This window comes from Trachemys scripta, chromosome 1, assembly GCF_013100865.1.
Source record: "Trachemys scripta elegans isolate TJP31775 chromosome 1, CAS_Tse_1.0, whole genome shotgun sequence".
NCBI classification, from domain to species: Eukaryota; Metazoa; Chordata; order Testudines; family Emydidae; genus Trachemys; species Trachemys scripta.
Window position 1 is genome coordinate 211,484,828 of NC_048298.1, and position 24,194 is coordinate 211,509,021.

The following is a 24,194-nucleotide window of genomic DNA, read 5'->3' on the forward strand; positions in this document are numbered from 1 at the left end:
TACATTATGTATGGAAACAGAAATTGACAAGCATTGAGACTGGGGCAAGGGAATGCAGAAAAGTAGAAGAAAGGGATTTTGTTTATTGTTTTAAATGGTTAGATTACAAATATTTGGTCAGATGACCTCACTGACTTCTGGATTAGAGTACATGTGGCTGGTGAACTATTTTCCCCTTGGCAAAGAGAAAGCATGTCCTTTTAGTCTGGAAGACTTACTTCAGATAAAAGGAAACAACAAAGAAAGAAAGAACAGCTGTAAGGTCTCCATGGGAGAGCATAGTGTGCGAGACTTACTCCCAGGGCCGGCTCTAGGCACCAGCAAAACAAGCTGGTGCTTGGGGTGGCACATTTTTACGGGTGGCATGGCTGGCACCAGAATGCCGCCCCTAAAAATGTGCCCTGGCCGCCCTAGCTCACCTCCGCTGCTGCTGCCACGGCGCACGAAACAGCTGATTTGCGCGCCACTACTTGCCCTCCCTCCCAGGCTCTCAAGCCTGGGAGGGAAGGGGAGCAGGTGCGCACGAATCAGCTGTTTCACGCGCCGCCGCAGCTCGGGGTCTCCCCCTCCCTCCCAGGCTCTCAAACCTGGGGGGGGGAGACTCCGAGTGGCCGCGGCGCGGGCGCCGCTTCTCCCCCTCCCTCCCTCCCTCCTAGACTTGAGAGCCTGGGGGGAGGAGGCAGGGCTGGGGATTTGGGGAAGGGGCGGAGTTGAGGCGGGGCCGGGGTAATTAAAGAACAGGGGGGGGCGGCCAAAATTGTTTTTGCTTTGGGCGGCAAAAATCCTAGAGCCGACCCTGCTTACTCCATAACTGCAACCATCTTGGATTGCCTCAGCCCACCTCCAGCACCTTCCAACAGGCACAGCATAGACTTCTCACCGGTGCAGTATACAAAAAAGTATAACAACTTATCTACATGCATCACAGATGGCTACCACCACAGTATATTTGCATGTAGCACCCCAATCCTGGATGGGTTGTCAGCAGTGAGATTGAACCTGGCACTTATGTCCCTTAATGCATGATCCTCTACTCCCTAAGCTAAAAGAGCTAAGTCAGTAGCAGGCACCTCAACATCCATCCGTGGCCCAGCCATGACTAGACAGAGACACAGTAGATGTGGGTCATATGTACATTTCTTCTTAGTGTATGCGCAACGTGCCTCAAGAGGCACGTGACCAGGATTCATCACCAAATGTGGTCCGCTGGTTGGATCATTAGTTTCCACAGCCTGGGCCAAGTACGGACAGGGAGCACGACATTGTATATAGTGAAAGTGCATATCTCAAGTAGATATATAAAGGTCAGAAGTCAGTGGGCTCAAAGTTAAGCATATGCTTAAGTGCTTTGCTGGACTGAACAGAGTGTTCAGCACTTTGCAGGACCGAGCCCTAAACAAGACAGGAGTTTGAAAACAGAATGAGGAAGGGTCAGTTATCTGTGAATAATTCAGTGAAAGCCTCCATAAAGTACAGACACAAAATGCATAATTTTAATAACAGAACATACATGAAGCCAGGACGGTTGAAGCAGTCGATGAAGAGAACAATGAGAAACATAAGACATGTCAAAAACACGACAATGTTTGGGACATACACTGTGTCTGTGTGTTGGGGGGTAAAGTGGGGTGGGGGGAGAGGAAAGGTGAATTAATTAAGGAGGAACATTTCAGGCTTAGTACAGTGCAGAGGAATCTGGAGATTCCCAGCATCTATAGCCTACATGCGTAGTTTACAGGCCTGCCTTCTCAATGACTTGTCCACTACAGGCTTGGGCAGACTTCAAGGGAAATTCATGAATGTCACTCTGTACATTGCCAGGAGATGTTTAATGATGCACTGGAACAAAAAACTGCTGTCAATTGAAAGAGGATGTATTAATGGTGACTGCTGTCAACTGAAAGAGGACACATGCCCATCTCTGGAGTAAACGATGTATAATATCAGAAGAGCTCCTATAATTATTGAGAAAGTAACAGGAAACAGTTATATCTTGCACTTATATCCCACTTTTGCTCCATAGATCTAAAATCAATTTCCTGCAGTGGACAAGTAATATTATCATCAGGGCCCATTGGTACTATACTATAAGTTCCACGATCACAGAATTTGCTACAGAATCCACACCTCGCCACAGACTCACTTTTCACTTTTTAAAAAAGTGTTTCTAGCTCTTACAATTGCAAAGAAACCTTGAGAACTTGAACAGGAGTGTAAACTGATCTTACTGAGCCTGCAAACTCTGCTTCATGAGATGAGCTTTGCCGTCAATAGGTTATATTAGTCTGAAACAAAATGCAGTTATTAACTATTTCACTACTGATCATTTTAGCAGAAACATCCAGCTAATGAGCTTATCTCACAATCCCTAAATGCCTCCCACTCCTTTTTAGATTACAAATTCTCTAACTTCACCCTTGACACCAGTGCAGTTATGAGTTGGAATATCGAAAGTGAAAATGTGGGGACAGTAAAAAGGAAGGAGGCCAAGGAACAGAGAGATCAAATTACTTGCTCCCTGTCTGAGGCTATGTCTTCACTACCCGCCTGAATCGGCGGGTAGAAATCGATCTCTCGGGGATCAAATTATCGCGTCTTGTCGGGACGCGACAATCGATCCCTGAATCGACGCTTGTACTCCACCAGCACAGGTAGGAGTAAGCGCCGTCGACGGGGGAGCCACGGAGGTCGATTTGCCACCGTCCTCACAGCGGGGTAAGTCGGCTCGGATACGTCAAATTCAGCTACAGCTATTCGCGTAGCTGAATTTGCGTATCTTAAATCCCCCCCCCCCACTAGTGAAGAAGTAGCCATAGTCAACTGCAGAGCCAGGACTAGAAACCACATTTCCTGGCCCACAACTCTGTACTATAGCTACCATCTAGAATCATAGAATATCAGGGTTGGAAGGAACCTCAGGAGGTCATCTAGTCCAACCCCCTGTTCAAAGCAGGACCAATTCCCAACTAAATCCTCCCAGCCAGGGCTTTGTCAAGGAAAAACCTCCAAGGAAGGAGATTCCACCACCTCCCTAGGTAACGCATCTAGAGAGACTATTCCTTGACACGGGCCCCATGTAGTACCTAATTTTCTAAGACCAAAACCTATGTAAGCCTTCTGAGCCCTAAATATTAAGAGTTCACATTGAAATGTTCTGTACTCCCCCTCTCCAGATGAACTTCCCCTGAAATCTGGAGTATACTTGTACTTTAGTTCACATTATTTACTTAGTTTTGCTTTGTCTGAACAATTATTACACATTTATAAAAAATAGAGAAAGTTCATCCAATTACAAACTACATTAGCAACAGAAGACAAAAACTTTTAACAATCAATGTGGGCTAAATGAAAAATACATCACCAACAGGAAGGAATAGCCTTCTTTTAAGACAGTCTTACAGACAGAAAGTAGAAATAATACAAGAGGAAAATGGAACACTATAAAATATATAAATCATATTTTCCTATGATTGTAATCAGTTTGCAACTGAATGAATAGGGCTTTTCCATAACTTACTGTTTGTACAGTTAAAAGGTTCTCTTTTACCTTTTCTTGTGAGTAAAATGTATATAATAATACTGGTTTGAGCAGGTATTCCCTATGCTTATAATAGGGAATACTAAAAGAACTGGTAATCCCTTACCTACAGATCTAAAGATAAACAAACTTTTTAATTGCGCCACTGAATATGATTATATGACTTTGTGAAAAAAATGTCTTAGTGAATTTTAATTTCCCTCATTCACACACTGTACGTACCTTGCTTTGTTATTGTAGGGTTTCAATCAGTGCTGGGTTATGAGCATGTATTTTTATAGGGGTGGGCAAACAGGGAAAGCATTTTGCAAAATACTACCTACAATTTGCAAATAAGTATAAGAAAGAAAAGACACAGTAAGGTCAAACTGTGAATCTACCTCTGACTTTGATGTTCTCCCTATAGCTAAGAGATAGATAACATTGGGAAGCTACGCTATCCCATAACTACATACTGTAGAGTCTTTTACATCTTCCTCAGAAGTAGTTGGTTTGGGTCACTGTCTGAGACAGGTAACTGGACTAGAGGCACAAGTGGTCCCATCGAGTATGGCAATTCTTATGTTCCTAAAAGGGTTTGTCTCCATCACTCTCATATTCAAGCTCATTACATCCAGTCTGTCTACAGGAGAAGCCTTTTAATTAACACTCAGGAGGCAGCTGGAAGTTAGGTGTCCCAATGGTTTTGTTTGGTTTCTTAACACTGCCTTACTGCTTAAGGCTGTATTGATGCTTTTGTAATAGCCCAAAGCATCTTATCGAGGGAAACAGTTTTTGCTGATGGGAAAAATAAACACAAGCCAAATGTGGGTTCAAGGTGACTTAGCGGGTGGCCCTTTTATTCACATTCTTAACATTTCTGACCACACTATAGTTCATTGAATTCCTTGACATTTTTCCACTGCTGTCTGGGAGCCACAAGATGTATACTCTGGGTTTCAAAGGTACAGTTAAAGCAAGTCCTCTCAAAAAACCCACAACTCAGAGGTATAATATATAGAGAATGTCTAATGAATGGAGCAGTGCAAACAGAGAAGCCAAGGATTCAATGGCAATTAAAGGTGCACTGCCCTCCTCTCACTATGACTGCCTAACAGCTGCTCACTGATACATGTATTTATTTTGATTTCTATATCCATAATATAAAGAATGCTCCATCACGCTCCCAAAAAACAATAATCAAAACAGATCTTACACATGTGAGGCAGATGTGTACATGTAACAGATCCTATGTATGTAACTGACAGAGTCCTACCATTACCCAGCCTCACAATTCTCCCCCAGGCCTAAAAGCCAGAGGGACAAATTCATCTGTAGCATACCCTACATGTTGAGGCAAGGGAGGGGGAGGAAGTTCCAAAGGAAAGGGACCTTCACAGACTACAACCTGTGCCAGCAGGCTCCTCCCCTTTATGCCAGTTGGGTTCCCAGACAAAAATAGACTTTCCCATTTATCTACCTGTGCATGCTTAGTGATTCCGGTCTAACAAGTCCCTGGACAGACTGGGAGAAGAACACAACAACCAGGGGCACATTGTGGCATAGGCATGTTAGGCCCATGGGAGGGTCCCAGTTTCTAGAGTCACAGAGCTTAGACTTCCAGCTTTCATTTTATAAGAAGAGTTATATTTCTAGCCCTCATGGATGCAAAGAAAAGCTTGAAAGCATGACCCAAATGTAAGTGATGCCTGCCTGAGTCTGCAAAGAGCCTAAAACAATCACTCCAAGACGTTCACCTTAACTCTGGCACCTGCTGCCATCCTAAGGACAGGCAGGGATGTGGCATGAGAACAGGACCATGGTATGGAAGTAGAGGTATGGGGGACACTGTATAGGATGATCCTATGGTCCAGGATGCTACAATGTGGCCTAGAAGACAACCTAAATGTGGTCCCTCCAGTTCAGGTTAAAGAACATCGACATGACAGTGGGGGGGAGCTTGCACAGTCGATACCAATGCAGCACCTGTTATGCTGATACAACAGAAGACTTTTGCTTCCAGGCTGTCAAGCCAGCACTCTGTACTAACAGTAAATTCACTTCAAAATTAATTTGAAAACAAACACTACAATCGACTTTAACTTTGCTGGGTAATGGCCTATTAGAGGAGATAGAGAAAACAAAACTGCACTGTGAATAGTACGAGGTCCCAAAGCTCAACATAGGATCCCTGGGCCCATTTTAAAACAATTCGTAAATCAGATCTATAAACCTCATTACAAGGCTGTCAAGAGACCAAGTTGTTCCAAGAATTCAACATCACACACCCACAACACACACTGCGGAATCATGGAGCTTCATTTAGCCTTTAACCTTTGCCAGTTCCGCTCTTATGTATACGTCCAGCTCCCATTAAAATGAATATGAATGCACTGAGAAGGGAATATACTGACATCAGTGGGTCTACTCACATGCTTAAAGTTAACTGTGAGTTTCAAAGTACCTGGCTACATTGGACCCTATAAGATGTGAGGAAGGAAGCTATTAAAGCACTGGACTGGGATCCAGGACATTTGGGCTCCATTCTGGACTCGGCCATCCTGTGTGAACTTGAGCAAGTTATTTAATCTCCTTGTCTCTCAGTTCCCCATCTGTAAAACGGGGATAACAATCCTTCCTTTCTCCCACCCCAGGGACCAAGGGCTTGCACAGTGTTCTCTGTCAGGGCCTTTAGGCATTGCCAGAGTATGTAAAATGATTAACACTAATGACATGAGATCTGCAGCTGAAAGGACTGAAGTAGAAAGGGGCAAAGTCTGAGGCTTTCAACACCCACAACTATCACTTAAAAATCTCCAACTCCCTATAGTCAAGGGGATTTGAGCTCCCTGACCTACCAAATTACTATTATGTTTTAATCATGTCACAGATGTCAGACTGGTTCCAGCATACTAACCCCCTCATACCCATGTGGGTGTAAACTGAAGGGGTATTAATGTATCCAATTCCCCCTGCAGGTCTGCTTGGTTCATCTTTTTGTCCAATGGAGAAAAATAAGGTGCCTACAGTGGTGGCTACAGGAACAATCGGGGCTATGCTAGCTAAGAGGAACCAATTTCATCCTCTCTGTCATGCAATAGCACCTACCTGCCTTGCAAATTGGGGGGAAAACTGTAATTTGGAAGAACTGACTGAGCAAGGGCATCATACGGATACCCCAATTAATCACAGGTGAGAGCTTTGTCTCTTTTCTAACAGAGCAACGTTATGACCTGCCACCCTCAGCAGAGGGGCAGTACCTATCGCTAAAACACTTGCTAACGTATCAATTTGGTGCTGATGCTGTAGGACAGTGGTTCCCAAACTGGGGTTCATGAACCCTTGGGGGTTCATGAAATGTTACAGGGGGTTCTCAGGAAAAAAATCCCTAATGGTGGACAGAGCTGTCCCTAGGGACCCCGGGCAGCACGGGGCCAACAGCCCCTGGACTTCCATGAGCGAAGCAGATCAAAGCAAGCATCTCTATCACACTGAGGAGATTTAAACTTCAAGACTCCTATAAGAAATGGAAAGGGAGGTGGATATTTTTTGCTGTTTTAAAAATTAAATAGGCAGCAAGTATTGTTTTTAAAATTATTATGAAGAACAAGTTTAAGCTTTGTTGTAACGTGCATTATTTGTAGGGTGACCAGATGTCCCGATTTTATAGGAACAGTCCCAATTTTTGGGTCTTTTTCTTATATAGGCTCCTATTACCCCCCACCCCCATCCCGATTTTTCACATTTGCTGTCTGGTCACCCTAATTGTTTGCCTGGACTGCTCAAGACCTGAATGCTTCTGTAGGAGGAACTCTTTGAGTTGGCTTTTTAAATACCTTCATGCTGTTTCACATCTGATAATCCTTGATGAAACATAGGGGCCTTGTCTTATAACAGGCTTATTCAAAGTGATACAAGCTATGAAAGTGAGATCTTGAGTGTTGCCGTTTTCATAATGTAATAAAAATACTGTCATGATAAATAATAATTCATAATAAATCGTGTGCAATAAGCATGTCATGAAAACAAATGTCATATTTCCAAGATCACGGCTTTTATAATTTATACTCAGGCAAAGGAAAAAATCCCTGGAAATACAGTCAAACCCCACAATAAGGCGCCCCGCCATAACACGAAATCGCATATAATGCGATCACAATTTGGCCCCCCTTTAAGACACACAGTAATACAGTACTGTATGTACTGTACCAGTGGTCCCCAACGCCATGATGGCTGCTGGGACATTGATGTGCCCCCGCCTAGTTCCAGGCAGGGGAGAGAAGCTGCGGCCCCGCGCCTGCCGGGGACAGAGAGCTTCAGGGCTGCGGGCGCCGGTGCTCTCTGTCCCCGGCAGGCGCGGGGCACTGCTTCTCTCCCCTTCTGGGCACTAGGGGCACTAGGCAGCGCACATCAATGCACCGCCTTGGGGACCCACTGACGGGCTTGAAACCCCACTATACTGCGACCCCGCATTTAGTGCAATGTAATTTTTTGGACCCCAAACATCGCGGTATAGCAGGGTTTCACTGTATTCATTTCTAGGAGGGGGTTCGCGAGACTTGACATTTTAGTGAAAGGGGTTCTCAGGTTGTTAAAGTTTGGGACTCACTGCCCTAGGACATGCCAGAGGCCACAGAGCTACTGGGAACCTTGGAAACACTTCACACACTCCCCAGGCCCATATGCCCTATGTATGCTTTACTAACGATAAGGAACTCCACTGGTGTGAAGTTGCTTGTGAAAGGACGGGAAGGCGAGTTATCACAGTCCTTAAAAGAACTCCACTGACCGAGCAATATTACAGAACATTAAAAATGCTTCTGCGGCTCTCAGGCTATACCTGACACAGCAATAGATTCTATTCCAAGTGTATTGGACAACAGACAGGTTGTGCAAGATGGGGGCCTTGTCCTCTCGTGTTTGTTGGCGCTGTAATAACGAAAAAGGCACCCTGATGCCTATACTGTGGGATTGTCCAACAGCCAGGGAGCTGGGGAAAGAGGTGGACACAAGAATGAAAACAGTGCTTGGCTTCAGCAACCAAAACTCATCTGAAAATTATATCCTAGTATATCCTACTACACTGGGTTTAATGCCACTGCAAAGACTTCGGTAATTGAGGGCCTCTATGATTACCGACGGCATAATTTTACAAAAACGGAGGAGTAGGCTTATGCCTAGAATAGAACAGTGGCATTTGGACCTGTCTAAGTTAGCAGCAAAAGAAAGACTAGCAGCTAGCTTATCAATGTAGAGAGCAATTACACAAATTCAAAGAAGTTTGGACCCTGTTTCTTGATACACTTGGATAAAGAATGCTGAAATAGCTCAAATAATGCCAGACTTCCATTGACCCTAACCTCTCTGCTTTTTCCCTCCCTCTTCCTGCCCCCATCTCTTTCTTCCCTATTTGTGATGTCTTTATACAGTGTGGATATATATATAAATAAATATATATATTTACTCTCCCCCTACCATGTTATATCTGTGTAACATTGCCTGAATTTGCAATATCTGGTCTTGCAGCTTTGGCAAGTTGTCAAGTTGCATAAATGCATAATTTTATTGGATATCCTGTGAAATGTGCAGCATTTGGTAATATATACAAGCTGTAAATCATTTACCTTATTATATTTGTTGTTTGCTTCTCTATGAAAATTAATAAAAAATTGATCTAAAAAAATAAAAAGGGCAAAGAATTACTTTAACTCATGGGGAGGCAGAGAAGCAGAAGAGAGAGGGCAAAGAAACCCATGTGTGGTTTCAGAAAGCGCTCATTAGAAGAAGCAGAAGTAGGGAAGTTATTTGGCAGTCTGCATTACAGTCTCTGTCACATTTGCTTATTACTGTTGTTTATCTGTCTTTTCATGAAGCTCCAGGAAAGACTAAAACACCATGGGGTTTCTTTCCAGCTCTGTGGAAGCTGGGAACACTGCAAAAGCAGGGAAGAGAAAAGCAGGGCCCTTACATCCCGTGACAAATTGACCTTCTGACCAGTTTATAAGGAGTGGACTGACTAATTCCTCTGCCAGAACAAGGTCTCAACCTTGAGGATGTATATAGCTGGGGCAAAAGTGGGATGGGGCATGGTATATTCTCTGGCTTCCCAAGAACGTACACAAAAGGGAGTTGCACTAAACAGGGACCCACACAATACACAGGAAAAATAATCCCAGTGGTTTCCAGCCAAACACTGTGTTTTGGTCTTATGGCAGTTCCCTCAAGAGGCAAGTTAATACATCATTTATTATCTTTGAAGATTTCAGGATGATGGGTGATTAAGTGAAATTAACATGCAGCTCAACCCAAAACCTGAAGGAAAAGTCAATTCACTAGACCTGCATCAGATTCATGCGGCCTAGCCCTCAGTGCACTAGTAAAGGGAAAATGATCCTGTGTCTGCTCCGAACACTGACAGTGTGCAGATGTGTTTTCTTAATGGTACTCTGGATGTTTATTTATCCGTACTCACGTCTGGATCTTTGTTTTCCCACATCTTTTCCCATTGCCCAGAGCAACCCTCCTCATTAAACTCCTGCTATTTTCAAGAGGATTATCTTTCCCTGAGTTGTTGCTTTTTGAAGTCATACAAACCACACAAGTAGCATGGTAGAGAAAGGTTACTTTCCTATTAGACGCAAGTGATTCTCAACTGCCTTTCTCTACCAGTCCTCTACAAGTGTAAATGCCTCACTTTATGGTTCTGGGTGGAATGGTCATAACATTCACTAGAAGGCGGAGAAACAGATTACAAAACCCCAAACCGATAAGAAAGTGGGCTACTCTTATCCCGGAGGCAGTGCCACTGAAGTCACTGGAGTTACTCTAGGGATGACCTGGTCCTGTATCTTTAGTAAATCTATGTAATGCACAGAATAACTAACAATGGCATAATGTTCCCAAATACAGTGTTTCTCAAACTAGGGCCGCCGCTTGTTCAGGGAGAGCCTCTGGCGGGCCGTGCCGGTTTGTTTACCGGCCGCGTCCGCAGGTTCGGCCGATCGCAGCTCCCAGTGGCCGCGGTTCACTGCTCCAGGCCAATGGGAGCTGCGGGAAGCGGCGCAGGCCGAGGGACATACTGGCTGCCACTTCCTGCCAGTAATGTAATGTTGATTTAAAATACAGTATAGCATAGCTATACCTCACTCACTCCTTACGGCCAGGTAGTGTACACGTGGGAAGGGGGATAAGGAGCCTCACCTCCTCGCCTATGTGCAATATGCATAAAGGTCACCTAGGGGCTGCTACAGAGTGGCTCCCAAGGGATGCAACCCGTAAGAAGGAAGGGAGTATACAGAGCATGCTACCCCCCGGTCCCACACACACACAGCTAGCCAGCTGTGCTTGCTTCCCTCAAAACAGGACTTAGGCTTTGTTCCTAAGAGGCACACCCACTAAGAGGAGAATACACCGCACAAAGGATTTAATCATCACGTATTGCTGCACTATCAGGTAGCTCCAGAAAATTACACACATGGGTGTTTAAGCACTGATCCAAAGCCTCCAATGATTTCAATGGACTTCAAATCAGAGCCTTCGTGAGCAATGCTTTGCATTCTGTCCTGTTACTAGTATGTTGGGATCCCTTTTGAAGGCAACTGCTAGGCTGAATATAATGATTTGGAAATACTGGAATGTAAACAACTGAATCTTCCCTTATTTAACATGGATATCTAGGATTGAGAAAAAAAATGACCAGTCTCAGGCTTTGAACACCCTTAAATCACCCTTCTTTACCATAAGTTAGTTATTTTTTTCCTTTCAGCCAATGAACTGTATTTCTAGGTAGAGAAAGGGTTTTTGGAAAACCCTTCCCTTTCCTTGTAGGCAGAGTTCATTTGTTTTTATGTATGGCACAAATACTCCTATAAGAGATTACAACTCCAATAACTCCAGCCTGCCAGCAATGCTGTCTTATTTGATCAGGAAGTGACTGTCTCTCCCATTTAGGTCACCACACAAGACAGAAAGGAATGAGACACACACACACACACACACAGCACACGGGCACACACAGAAACATACCACAACCTACTGGCAACTTGATTGAATGTAAAAATAAAGCCTATCTGGTTTTGTTCTTTTATCCCAATCTTTAATTTCCCTTGTACATTTTCTATCATAAACTAGACAGTAAGAAGCTATGGAACACAGATTTCATAATTATTTAAAGAGCAGGCAAGTCTCTCATTCTTTCTTTTTATCATAGGCTTCTATAATTATTTTGTATTTAAAAATTAGTTAACCGTGCTGCACTTCCCGAGGTCTCCATTTTACAATAATATTTTGTGTCAAATAAGAGATCAGATGAACACAGCTAATAAACAATTAATATAACAACAACAAAACATTGCCTAGTGCAGCTGCTCTTTGTTAACTGAAGATTAGTCCTTTTAAAATTCTAATTGGGCCATATTAGTTGGAGGCTTTTTCTCACTATTTGCATTTGGCAACACAGCATTAAGCCACTTGGTGGCTGGCAAGTCAAAAAATAACATGCAATTATTTATGCAAAAACATGCAACCCCCTCTACATTTGGAAAACATAGGCCCTTACATTGCTTTCATGTGGTTTTACTCTAAAACGAGTGGGAGTCGTGTGGCTAAAATCTTGCATAATGCTTTGAAAATCAAAAGGCAAGACAACATTTACAATAAGCTTGCACAATGCAGATCCAATCCTATGAAGCTATCCTCTTACCAACAGCCCTTATGCAAACAAATATCCTCACGGAGCCGCCTTTAGAAATGTACTAGTGTTTTCCCTTCCTGTACTTCATTAGATGTAGGGTGTTCAGATTTTATAGGGACAGTCCCAATATTCGGGGCTTTGTCTTATATAGGCACCTATTACGCCCCACCCCAATTTTTCACACTTGCTATCTGGTCACTCTAATTAGATGTGTCCTAACCATTCTATAAAACCTTTCTATAAACTACTCTTGCCCACACTAATATTTTTGGGGAAATCTCCTGCCATGGCACCACACGCACCACCAAGAAGCAGCAATAGAGGTGCTAGTGTAGACAGGGCACCGGCATTTTTACTCTCATGTTGCGTAACATACTCTGAGCAGGGTTAGCTGACACATTGTTAAAAATGGTACCCACCAATGCACACTGGTACCCCCAACATGGCTAGCAAGGGCAGGAGAATTTCAGGAAGCATAGGTGCTGGAACTAGGGGTGGTGGGGGTGCTGCTGCACCCTTGGCTTGAAGTGCTTTTTGTTTTATATACAGGATTTACAGTTTGGTACAATGACTCTCAGCACTCCTACTGTAGAAATCATGCCAGCACCCCTGCAGGAAGTGCTCCGAGGAGACTCGGTCTCATTGTTTACAGAATTCAGACACACTGAAGTGAAGGGCAGGGTGGGGGCGCTGTAGCTTTAGCTCTGACTTGTTTTTTCTTGTGGGAACAATTTTAATAGCAGCCTTATCATAAGAAAAAGCTTTGTATAGCTATGATCCAGAACTACATGCACTCCCCCAGAAGCGTTCGAATATTCAGATCTTATACACAGGTATATTCATACACTGTATAGACCAGAATACTAACATATTACAGTAGATTGAAATACAAATTACACACAGAAGTATAATACATGGTATAGATATGACAATGCTATTATGAGGGGGTATAGACTCCTATAGAGAGCATAGCTATATAATGTTCACTAATAATAAGCCTGCTATAAAACTCAATTGCACCAAATAAATCAAATTGTTCTTGATATGGGAACAAACTGGAAAAATGATGATAGGTAAGAAATAGTTCCACAAATAAAACTATGAACACCCAGAATTATATGAGAAAGGACTGTAGCTGAGTGTGACGATGGGTACAGGACAGAGTAACATGATCTGGACCATTTCTTAGACAGTCAGGTTTTAGTCTGAAATGCCACTGTACAAACTGTGGCCTGAAACACAATGCTCTGTGGTCTGTACAGTATTACATACATTTTACTCACTGAACCCCAATTCAGGAAGGCACTTAAGCGCCTGCCTAGCTTTAAGCATGTGATTATTCTCACTGATGTCAATGGAACTACTCATGAGTTTACAGTTAGGCACATGCTTAAACATCTTGCTGAATCAGGCACTAAAATAAAATGACTATGTGATCTGCCATGATTAAATTGGCTACTTGAACTGCCAGCATTTCAGAAACCCTGTAAATAGGTCACCATTTTCCTGCTTTAGAAGGTAACAAGCGAAGACACTCCTGCATCATAGAATATCAGGGTTGGAAAGGGACCTCAGGTCATCTAGTCCAACCCCTTGCTCAAAGCAGGACCAATCCCCAGACAGATTTTTGCCCCAGATCCCTAAGTGGCCCTCTCAAAGATTGAACTCACAACCCTGGGTTTAGCAGGCCAATGCTCAAACCACTGAGCTATCCCTCCCCCCATAATCTTTCCAGACTTTAGTTTCATTTAGCCGTAACAAAAAAATACTATGGAACTCTGCCATGGCACAGATTACACAGGGCAAGGAACACATGAAGAGGAAAATATTCCAACACACAATAATTCTCCAGGCCTGCTGAATATGTGGGATAAAGGACACCCCACTCTGACCAACAAATAAAACCACAACTGTTTTAAGAGTCTGTTCCCCTGCATGTTCCTGCTTCTGCACCATTGCCTTCAAAAATGTAGAGCAGTGTTTTACACGAGCGACTCACCATGTAAGGCTTTGGTGGTTAACAAGTAACATTTCTAAAGAAATCTTCTATCCAAATTTTAATAGGATTTCAGCCACATCAAAGCTTCTAATTTTTAACAATTTTAATCCTTTTCAGCCTCTGGCTGTCTCCTCACCAAAGTCAAGTCAATTAGTTAAGAAGTCATTAGAAAAGCCCTGGGATATGAAAAGTTATGTCTCAAAGTCCAGTTTCTTTCACAACCTCTGTCAAAGGCTCTGCCACAAACATCTTGTGACTATTTCACCACCAGTCTATCCGAAATACACAGGTACACACAGTCTGATTCATCTGTTTTGTTTCTTAAATGTATGACCGTGATCACTGAAAGATGATGCATGCACAAAAACAGACACGCATGTACCAATGAGGCAACAGACTCGATCTGACACCAACTGAAAGCAATGAGTGAGCTCCTTCAACTGGCTTCCTGGCAGCTAACAAACTAGTTCCAAGCCTGTGACAACAACATCACCAGTGATGCTGGTGCACACAGATTTTTGTAAACAAAGGCTTTATGGGTAATAAAGGAAGAAATGAATCCCAGGGTACACCATCTCCAAGAAGTGCATCTCCACCAGTGATAGCAGCAGCTCTGGAAACTGTAGCTTAGATCAAGGCTCAAGAGTTTTTACTGTCATGTCAGTTTAAGTCTGCTCTGACCAACGTTAGACATCATGACGGTAAAAATGCCTGAGTCTACACTTCAGCCTCCAGTGGTGCCACCACCAGTTGAGCTGTAACCACTGGCAATTACGTGCTCAAAATATCTTTACGGAGACACAGTCAAAGACAGTTACATTAACCCTGGCTCCATTAGATCTGGCACCAGTGGTGCCAGGCAGCATACTAATGCTTGCCAAAGAGAAAAAAAGGACTAATCCTTAACGAATGATTTTTTGGCCAGATTCTGTGCTGACTTACACCCCCTGCCACCTCATTGACACCAACGAGGATGAGTGGCAGGTAAATGAGCAGACAATTGGCCCCTTGTGTTTTTCATTCCTGTTGTGGATTACAAAACACATTTAAAACAATTAAACACTAGCTGGCATGTCCTTTTACAAAGCAGATTAACATCCCCCAAGAGTGCCATCAGGGGGTGCTTTGAGTGCCATCAAATTTGACCTTCTCAGGTGGAAACTGTAGCAGAGACCAAGGGAGACAAGTCTGTTACCATCTACCCTAGCTCCTCACCAGTGCACATTTCTAATCAAAATGTTTATGTAGAGACAAATATTTACAGGAGCCAACCAGAAATCCCTCATTCCTGCCACTCATACGACTTTCAGGACCTCATTTTAGGGCATTACTGTGCCTTACCACAACAAGAGTAGAGAGTAACTGGCCTGAAAGAGCCACGAAGGGGCTAGATTGGTGGTTCTCAATCCGCCGCGGCTCACTTGCGGCCCAATCAGCACACAGCTTCAGCCCATGTAATATCTATATATATTAGTGTGGATGTGGCCCACATAACAGAGAGCTGTACATGCATATGTGGCCCACAACGGTACATAGGTTGACAACCACTGGGGTAGATAAAAGCAGAGTAGACAAAGCTTCTGCAGCATATGAAAACTCACACAGCTCCGTGTCACTTATTTTGAGTTCTTTAGTACACATTTCTCCCCACACATACACACCCATATGGTTACAGTGTATCAGAGCCTGAAGTGATTTTCCTCCATTCTAGGACATTTAAAATGATGATTGACACATTGGGGATGCTCTACACAAATCTCCTCCCCACCCCCCAATTTTAAAACTGAATTCAAAAATACACAGAGGTGATGGCAGAAAACATATTGTAAAAATTCTGATGTGCCACAGAAAATGAAAAGTTATCCCATCATGGAGCAGAAAATAATTCCACCATAAGGCTGGAGTGTGACCGCACTTGGAATTTTGCATTGAGTTCAGGGTGTCACATAGGTTGACCAGATATCCCGATTTTATAGAATCCGATTTTTGGGTCTTGTTCTTATATAGGCTCCTATTACCCTTCACCCCGTCCCGATTTTTCACACTTGCTGTCTGGTCACCCTAGTGTCACATTACCAGAAAGATACTGAGAGACTGGAGAGAATTTGGAAACCTGCAACAAAATAAGCTGGGGATGGAAGAATAGATAAGAACTCTTATATTGTGTATTATTTCCATTGCTGAGGCAGCCAAAGTCCCCAAACAGGGATCAGACCCCAGTGCTGGGTCCTGGGTACAACAAAAAGAAGAATCAGTTCCTGCCCGAAGAGCTTACAAATTTATTTAAATCTACAGATTTGGCTTACAATCTTGGCCAAGCAACAATGGATGGAGACATGATAACAGTCTACAAATGTTCAAGGATGCAAACACCAACGATGGAGAGAATTCATTTAGTGTGATATGCATGGAATAGTCTCCAAGTTTTAAGTATGCGTCTCTGCCTCTTGCTTGGATTTACACAGACCTGTGTTTTCTCCTTAGGTTTTCTGATTTGGCCAACCCTCCATGACTCACATGGTCTCTCAGCACAACAAGCCAACTGGGCATATGAAATGGACATTGACTCTTTTGGTTAGCATCTCTGGGAAGTGGTAGAATGTGGCTTGTGGTCATTCTGCAACAGTTTTGCTTTATTGTGTGGGTGAGATTCCCTCAGAGACCTTTCCACTCAGCTTATCCAAAACATGCCATATAGTTCCCCAAGAATGCTTCATCCAGTTCTCTGGGATCCAAAAAACTCTATTCAACTCCAGCTTGTCTTTTGCTTTATTGGGCATGTAACAGCTCTTTGCCCGCACTGACCAGGCCCAGGCACAGGTGGTTTAGATTCATGGTGATACCACAATTCCAAATCACGTCACACACCACACAACTTATATACATCTTTCCTAGCTACTAATATCTATTCTACTTGTATGTAAGGACCAATCGCTTTGCAGATTGCGTAAGTCAAGCTTATCAGTTCCTGCCCACTTTGTTTACTATAAAAATACCCACAATATGCAGTGTTGTTGTAGCCGTGCTGATCCCAGGATATTAGAGAGACAAGGTAAGAGAGGTAATATCATTTATTGGACCAACTTTCTCATTGCTGGTGAGAAAGACAAGCTTTTGAGCTTACACAGAAAGCTCTCTCTCTCACCAATAGAAGTTGGTCCAGTAAAAGATATATCCTCAGCTACCAATACCCACAATAGTTAATTAGTTTCTGCCTCCCTTATTTACTATAAACATATTCACAATTGTTAGTTGTTTCAGCAATGCCTTTTTCAGGCCTGTTCAGTAGTTACTTGTTCAGGCTGGTCTTGTCTTCACTTGGGTCAGCTCACGTCAGCCTAGTTAGAACTACATGATGACCAGCAGAAAACCAGGATTCAAACAGTGAGGGTAGGGTGACCAGATGTCCCGATTTTATAGGGACAGTCCTGATTTTGGGGGCGTCTTCTTATGTAGGCATCTATTACCCCCCACCCCCGTCCCAATTTTTTACACTTGCTGTCTGGTCAACCTAAGTGAGGGCCTGGAAGCTACATGCTTAATCATAGCCTGGACCTGCTACTGCCCTGAAGAGAAGATACAACCAGACCAGAAAGATGATGGGGAGGAAGATGGAGTGCTGCTACTTGCTCGGAAGGAGAATGCGGGGAATCTCTCGGAAGGAGAGAACATAGGTTCGCAGTTGGGGAGATGGGAAATGCCAGCTGAAGAAATGAGTTTTCCTGGATGAGAAAGATGGAAATAGTAAACAATCTCCACCACACCTTCAAATGTACTTACCCTTACAAATTAGCTCTCTGCCAAGTGTGCACCCACTCCCCAACCAGTGTCCCAGGCTGCAGGTTTGAAATCCTTCCTCTCCCTTATTCTTAACATGAGATGGTTTGATTTTGGTCAGCTTAGTGGCATGCTGAATCAGGCTGAGCGCTGCCAAGTGGAATCAGTGTTTTGTTTGGTTGAGGGTTTTTTTGTTGTTGTTGTTCCCTCCCTTCCCCCCAGGATGTAAATTCCTCGCCCTTACAGGTAAGGGTAGCTTCATTTCAATGCTGCATTTCTGCCTTGGGGGAATCCTCTCACTGTACTGACAATAGAGAAGAGACAGTTCCTGAAGAATAGCTCTAGGATACAATTGTTCCTAATCTTCTGGAAGATGAAAAGCTGGCAAGATAAGAGGGAAAAATTGTCGTTTGCTTCCTGCCTATTCTATTAATCAAAATATCTGTTCCTCAAATACAGCAACTGTAACCATTCTGCCAGGAATTATAAATCAAGGGGAGAACAGCACATGCAGTCTCAGCCTCTTATGAGCTGCTTCCCCACAGGCCAGCTCTTGAGCAGAAACAACTTGACAGCTGAGGGGACTGGGAAGATCTCAGCAGCCACATTTCAGCTTCCTAGCCCAGCCGGTCATGTGACGCAAAGTCTAGAGAAAGTGACTTTGGCACCGTTGGCAAGTTGGGAGAAGGAGAGAGAGGTGGGTTGAGCTGGGAAAATATATAATGAAAGATGTAGTATGGAGACAGAGCAAGAAGCAAACTGAGGAAAAGTTTAGAGACAGTTTAGGAACAAACTGAGCAAAAGTCCCAGGCTCTGGAGTAGATGCAAGATAACCCCAGCAAGGTCTTCAAGATCAAGGGCATTCAGTCACCCAGCACTCCCATCACTGCTGTGGTGGTGTTCATTGTATTATAAATAAAGCCACTCCTGGTACGAAGAACAGTTCTGTAAAGCACAGACAACTACCCAGGGGAATAGGAGAGGAGATAGAAAAAAAAACAGAATGCTCCTGCTCTCTGGTACCCCAGGGACTGCATGTGCATCATACCCATTTCCTATACACTGCATACCTCACCATGGCATTCTGTGGGTATCCGGAGTCACTCCTATAGACAAGATGTACACACGATACTCAGCTGTATGACTAATACTAATTGACACCTAAAGATTTTTTGCTACATTCACTTAAGAGCACATGTGCTGGAATTGGTCTGCATCCATCAGAACTTCCCACCAAGACAAAACAGTTCCCACAAGATGGGAGCAGGTGGTTGTGTTATACAATTTTTTTTGCAATAAAACCTGAAACCACACAAAATTCACATGGTTTAAGGTTCTGTTACAAACCAGTCAAAACTCAGACCAAGTGGCTGTAAGGTTTGCTAAGGTTTGTGAATCTTTTGAGATAACTGGAGTCCAACTTGGAATTAACCTGGGCTGATATATGGTTTTGCATGGATACTCTTTAATTCACTCATGCTGAGTCTGTTCCGCTCAACTGAACTCAGCTGTTCGGACTAAGTTTCTCTGAATTTTTGAGCTTGTTCAAAGCTAAGGAGTCAATAAAAATCTTGGCCTATGAATCAAAACAAAAAAATATTTTCACCAACCCCTGTGAAGAGCTTTGCACAGCTCTATTAGGAAGCTAGGAAATATTCCAGTGAAAAGATTTTTGCTGGATTTCAGATGAAAAGACCTCTTTGTTCTAGGTGTAGAACCATTCAACGGCAAATCAAATGGATGGTTGCTACAAGTCGTCCTTCATTTGGTATCATCTCTCCTGGCATCATACTAAAACAATGAGGGACTTTCAACAAAATGGATTACAAACCACTTATTTTGCTGTCCACTTGTGTATGGGAACATTTTGCAAATTATAGCTTGATGAAGGATTCTCTTATTTAAGGCAACTTGAATAGCTTGAACTGCACATGGGTGGGATGATTAGCTCATATTACTCTTGAAATCCTTTAAAGCTACACTAATGTCATCTGGACTTGTAAAGAGCTGTATACTTCAATGCTGACTTTATTGGGTACATCTGTGATCGCGCTAAACTCCAAAACGTTTAGTTTTTAATTGAAGAACAAACATGTGGCTGCTAAAGGTGGTGTTGTCAGCGGAAACACAGGAGTTATGATCTGTAAACCAAAAATAAGGGTGTATTCAACAATCTGAAAGCTTTATGCCACACATACAGGAGTCATAATTTTTGTTTATGAAGTTTGTTTAAATATCTATGCAGAGTTGAATAGCACATACTGATGTTAATTGAGGAGTTCACAAGTGATGGGGGACTCAATCTACCCTATTATTAGGTTACCTCATTCACAGGATATTAATTATTACATAACGTGGAAAGACAGTTTTTGTTTTAAATAGGCCTCCTTCAGTGAGGAAAAGCACATACTGTTGCATAACTAATGCTGTATGGCAACATGTGGTCTTCAAAGGCATTGGACATATTTACAGCTCAGGTCTTGGCTGCAGAGTTTTGCTGATCTTCTTGAAGCTAAGGGCATTGGTTTGAAAATGCAACTTATAAAACCCACCGATTTATATGGCTCAAAACCACACCGAATTATCAACCATTTCTGGGCACTTGGCTCTTCTCTCAGTCTTCAGGGGAATAAATCAGGGTACTGAGGTTGATTTCCCCTCTGGTTGGTTATTTTCTGGTCTGTGGATGAGGGGAAGTTGCTTGTTTTGTTTCTTATGTCATTGTACTTTGTAATTACATCCAAAGATGACCAAAGCCTGGAATAGGTGCATTTTTTAATATTAGGTATAAATCTAAATAAATAAATATAATAAAGACTCCACAGAGCTACAATATATTCATGTGCATCAGTCTGAAAAGCTACTAGTTAAGGATAAGTCCACTGCCGAGGTAGATAAAGAAGGGGAGATAGATGTTATAACAAGGCTCCTACGGATCAGGATACAAATGCCTGCATCCTTGAACAAAATCAAAACCACATAATTTAAAATGAGAGAGCATGATGTTACCCCTCTGCAAAAGAAAGGGTACATATACATTTTGATTCAACACAACAGTCCTGTTATATGTCGGCACTATCATTAACTAATAGGAGCACAAATGAGAAGTTCACTTCACACACAGGACATCTAAGAGAGAGAGAGTGTATTGGCATTACAACATGACTGTCATCTAAAAACTGGCTAAATTTGTCAGGGATTTTGTCAGTGCTCTAGTGGTAAAAAAGAGTAGTGGGTAAACTAACCTAAACTAAACTCCATATTCCCCAAATGAGGAGTAAATTGCGTTTACCCTCAACTACACTATTGGTTTTTGTGGAGCCATTGGACTGTGTGTGGGTTTTTGGACTGAAAGGCAGAGCTGGGTTGGGCTTCCAGACTGACCTAAATCCTAACCTATCCCACTTTCATCTTAAGGGGATGCTCCAGCCATGACTAACCTCCCAATCCTGCTCGTTCCCAAATTGTCATTATGACCAAAAGTCAACAAGGAAGGAGGTCTGTCCAGAGCAAGGGAAGAACCATCAGAGAGCCAGCAACAATGAGGGGAAGGCAGGTGGCCAGTAGCTGTCTGAGGCAGGTGGGGATGACAGTACTGCTAACTCTACGCATTTGAAAATCATGAGCCAGGCACCAGAAATCATGAGACTGGCTTAAAAAACATGAGATTTTAAAAAATATAAACCTTGGGGGGATCTTTGTTTGCTTTTTTGTTTCTGAGCCTTTTGGATGCAGCAATTTGGGCACATTTTCAAGCTTTTCTCCACAGCCATGGGGGCTAGAAACGTCTTAAGAAAAAAGAAAAGAAAAGAATTCTCACCTAATCACATGAATCCAGGAGTTGGGGCTTTAAGGAATTCACCAAATAACCATGAGACTCATGATAAAAATCACTAGAGTTGGAATGATGAGACTATCTCTCCACTCAAGAAGGGATTTCTTCCGTTAACGGGTAGCTACAGGAAGAGCTATTGAGGTGGGGTTTTCACTTTGGCAGGGGAAAGAATAAGGAGGGCGCAGATATGAAGAGAAAGGCGACAATCCCACTGTAAGGAACATGGCCTCACTCTAGAATTTCCTGCTTCTAGCTGATCTGCCTCTCTCACTATATTTCAGTATCTCTGCTTCTGGTCCTGGCTGGAACTTTGAGCTTCACAAAAATTAAAGAATAAAGGGAGGGAGGGAGAGAGGAAGGAAGGACAGACATTTTTCAATGCTCTGAACAGTTTCAGTTGAGGGCACTGGTTTTGGATACAGGTTTGGATTAGTCCTTATTTTATTATCCTAACTTGTTTGCTCAACTTTAATGTGGCAAGCACATTGTTCTGTTAACAACGTGATAATGGTATTTTCATTCGTTTGCTCATCCCTAATATACAGGAGCACAATGTTAACTGTAACCAAGCTCTATTTATACTACCTTTATGTAGCCTCATCCCAGGACTCAGTTAAAGACCTAGACCCATTGGGATTTTTTTTTTAATTTCCTGTGACGAGGACTTGTTTTTAAGTATTGTTTTCTCCATATTTCCATCCCCCTTGTGCTTCTCCCCTGAGAGTGTCAGGTTGTGAAAATGCAGAGGCAGACTGCCCAGCTACTGTAGCTCCCACGTGAACTCACACGCCCTGAAGGAACTTGCCTCCTTTCCCCTCCACTCACAGGGAGGAAGTCAGCACTATTTCTTGGCTTCCCTGAGGAAACAGAGACCTCTTTGCTTAATGCAATCAAAACAGCAACTCAAATCCCTTCATGTGTGTGTCATCCAGGATGCTTATTCTTTTCAGCTCTCGTCTGACAACAAACCGAAAAAATACTGAAAAGGGCCGGGATGAACACAAAAAACAGAACATTGCGGCTCTGCAGCTATAGCTGAGAAAAGACCTTCTTTCTAGGCCTCCTACATACAAGGGCTCCAGCTGTCCAGAAAGAGAGGCAAAACCAAACCTTTGTTTGGCTGAAACACCTAATATTTGGGCTGTATGAAGAGGATTTTGGGGGGGGGGGGAGACAGGGGGAATTTTACTTAGATTCTGTTTGACTATTTTTGAGTTAGGGAAGATTGAACAATTGGATTTTTTTATGAAAATTTTAGACATCTTTTGTGCATGTGGAGAAACACAAAAACCATGTCCTTTCAAATGTTCAAATAGAAGACTTAATCGTACAAAGTGAACAGCTTATTCAACTCCCATTGACTTCATTGGCCTTTTAAATAATACAATATCATTGCTAACTAACATGAGTATCTGTAGATTATATTATTTGAGAAACAGTACATGAGAAAGTAACTGAAGAATGTCTCATAATCCAAATGCGTAATGGGGCAGAGTTAAGGTTAAATCTTATTCCTTGGCTTTTGAGTGCTTAACCATGAATCCTTAATGTTGCTTTTATTTAAGTAACATATGTTAAGTAGTAAAACATATTCCTATGTATAGGAAGACAAAATACTCAATATACAGAAGTGGGCCATGCTATGGCTGCTGAAGTGATCATTGCTTTGAATCCCTTGACCTTGCCACAGTGCAGTAAAATATTGTCCCCCATTTAATTGACAGAGACATAGACACTGTCTAGCTGTAAACAAAGCAGTGCTGTCTTCTATCACAACAGCAGCAAGAGCACCCATTTGTTTACAGTCAGGGATTTGGGTATAAAACACACACACACACCCCATTGCAGCAATGATCTATTAGTAAAAACAAACAAAATAAAACTCTTCCTGGAATCCTAAAAGGAACATGTAAAATAACAGGACAAGGGCAGCTGTCAAGGTAGTTTAACATTAAAACTTAATAACCTTGGCAGTGTCTCTTTAAAGGGAGGTTTTTTACAAAATGTGAAAATGAGGCTGTGTGTTACAGATGTGCACGGAAGCAAGGATGACAGGGAATCATTTGGCCAATATAACTCAAGGCCCTGTGCTCCATCTCCTCTAGGTCAGTGAGCAAGAGTTGCTGTTATGTTAGGGTTTAATGTCAGAACTAGCGCTCCATTTTTTCTGATTCTCCAGAATGTATTTTTGTTTAAACACATAAACCTCTGCCTGGTCCACATTACAAGGCAGTTTCTTTATGTTGTGTGTGGACAACTAAACACAGAAACTTGTAACAAGGATGAGCTTTGTGTGTCCCCAATACCTCATAGGTGTTCAGAGAGCAAGCAAAAGAGCCAGCTTAGTTCACTTACCAAAGTGCGGAATTTTCTT

General features: G+C 42.7%; 1 protein-coding gene across 2 annotated transcripts in view; it reads right to left on the reverse strand.

The window, feature by feature from the left end:
• NHS (NHS actin remodeling regulator) overlaps nt 1–24,194 on the reverse strand; it is a 350,126-nt gene that overhangs the window by 158,941 nt on the left and 166,991 nt on the right. The window lies entirely within an intron of this gene.